This window comes from Capsicum annuum, chromosome 10 (assembly GCF_002878395.1).
Source record: "Capsicum annuum cultivar UCD-10X-F1 chromosome 10, UCD10Xv1.1, whole genome shotgun sequence".
Taxonomy (NCBI): domain Eukaryota; kingdom Viridiplantae; phylum Streptophyta; class Magnoliopsida; order Solanales; family Solanaceae; genus Capsicum; species Capsicum annuum.
The window spans coordinates 76121046-76123894 of NC_061120.1; positions in this window are offsets into that span (position 1 = coordinate 76121046).

Genomic DNA, 2849 nt, shown 5'->3' on the forward strand with positions numbered 1-2849 from the left:
TCCTTCATTAATTTTTTTCACCTTTATTTAATTTTTTCATATGGCTATATCCAATTATCAAAAAAGATCATCATCATAATCAATTCACTGTAAATTTCTTGTTAATTTTCCTTAATTCTTCGTCTTATGCTTATCGAGAATTCACTAAACTTGATGAATTTAATTTTGTACAATTGGGTGAATGAGTTGGTGGATTTAACGCTGGGATAAACCAATCGTAGTTTTCTAGTGGTGGTTCGTTTCTTCGGTGGTACGTGTTTTTGGTGGATTTTTCTCACATATTTCCAGTGGTGTGTTTTTGGTGCGTTTGGGTGCGTGTATGGTGTTGTGTGTGCTGCGTGTTGTATTTTTTTCCGATGTGATGTGCGAGTGTGTGTAGTATTTTCCAATGAAGTTGTGTTTTCAGTGATGGAGTATGTGTGTATTGTGAAGGAAATCCTGTGAATGAGAACGATGGATGTCCGTGTGTAGATGAATATATATATATTCCCCTTCTATGCATATGAGTCTATATGTATTTATAAGGAGGAAGGGTAGATGAAGGAAGAAGAAGCAGGAGAATGAGAGGGTGGGGTGAGGGTAAGGTGGGGGTGGGGGCTGTTGAAGAAGAAAGAGCAGGAGGAACGAGGGGGTAGGGTGGGTTGTTGAAGAAGAAGAAGGAGGAAGGGGGTGAGATGGGGGTCTATATATATATATATATTAAAAATAATATACATATATTAAAAATAATATATAAATAATTTATATATTTTTTTTAAAAAATTATATATATTATATATATATATATATATATATATATAAATAGTACATATATATTTTTTCTTTAAAAAAAAATATAAAAATAATATGTGTGTTGGATTACTTTTTTTTAAAAAAATTATAATTTCTTACGTGACAATGATATGACACTGATGTGGCACTGATTTGGCAATGACGTGGGGCGTGTGTACTTCACTCTCCATAGTGAGAGTGGTATAATTTTTATAGGGTGGTAAAAAATTTACTTTAAAGTTGTTAAGGGGGTAAATAATTATTCGATTAGTTTAGGGTCTAAAGTAAGTTTTGACGACAAATTCGGGAGAATTTTGATGTCTTTTCTCAATATAGTTTGATCAAACGACCTAAATATTAAAATAATATTGAAAAAACTTAAAACCTATTGAAAAAACATAAACATGTTGAGAGAAATATCCCCCTAAACAACAAGACTCTTTGATAACTACATTGTGGAGGTACTGCATTTTGATATGAGAAGAGGATTTTCAATTTATACATATCCAAAACCTTTTCTCCAAGAAAGAGATTTGTCAAAGATAGAAAAGTTTTATATTTTTCTTTTAGGAAAAATAAAAGTATTTATGGTTACTTTTATTTTCCTTACAAGAAAAAGCAAAACTTAATTTTGGTAAAAATATAGGGCAAAAACCGTAATAGTACTGTGCAACAAAATTATCATTCAAAGTATACTATGGCCACGATCATATATGGATGAGAAAAAGTTAAGATATATACCGGATCATAACCACCATGGGCCTCTAGAATCTTGCAGACATCCTCGTGACTAAAGTTACGAGCATCGGACAGTGGCTGCACGAGATTTCAATCAATGCATACACTAATCAATTTTGTTGAACATCAAGCTATAGTCCTACGCTATAACCTTAATAAGATTGTTCGAATAAAAGAGAAGAAAACAGAAATCATATATCTTCAAGTAAATTTTAGTTATAGCATGGAGGCAATCAGTACTGCTCCTTCATGCCACTAGATTAAGGGTGTCAAATGGGCCGGTTTAACTCGGCCCGAACTGGCCCATCACACCAACCCTATCCGGTCAGCCCCCGATTTGGGTTATTCTTTTAGGGCCCGGTTAACTCAACCCGGAAGAAAACCGGTCTAGGCCTGCCGGTTAACTGGTCTGGCCCTGCCTGGATAAAATTTTTTTTTTTAAATCAAATTTTCTGAAAAAATGACTGTTCGGCCATTATAGCCGTTGAGCCCAACGGTCATATAGCCGTTGGGAGCCCAAAACGACTATAATGTCCTTTTATTAAAAAAAAAATTCAATTAAATTATTTTTTTAAACCCAAAAACATTTCTATAAATACCCGACACTTTCAAATCATTTTCCATACAATTTTTCATTCTCTCTCAAATCTCTATTCTCAATTCTCAAATATTCTATATATTTTCAAAAGTGCTCAATTTAATTTTTAATTTTTTAATTTTGCGATTACAAAGTACGAGTGAAAGTTTCTAAAGTCGCAACCTTCGAATACTTCCAAAATTTGGTATTGTAGTTCCATCTCTTACATTTAATTTTTAATTAGTGTATTATTGTTGAATATTTAATTTTATTATATTCGTGTATTTTGAATTTCTTTAGTTTAATTTATATTTTGGATAAATTAAGAAACCTTGCCACTAAAGGTGTTAAAAATTTTTATCCCGAAAGTAGTAGTGGTAGTAAAAAGTGAATTACTAGCGGTAGAGGTACTTTAAGTAGTAGATATACCCGTATGCCTCTGGCACCACTTAGTTAATCTTTTGAGGAAGAAGTAGGTGTACCTTTAGGTGTAGGTACCCACAATATGGATTATGTAGAAGCTAAAAAAAAAATTACAGTATAGAAGAAGAAAATAAAGTATATGCGGTTAATTGAGACGAAGATGATTAAAATATTGGTGAGACTCCCGCAGTAGGAAATGCTAACGTTAGATCTGAATCGGTTAATCTCCCTCCTTGTCCTCCCCGTGCCCCAAGAGCTAGTAAACTAAATAGTATTTCATGGCAATTTTTTGCCCGTATATCAGCTTTTGAGGTGCAATACAATATTTGTCAATAAATAT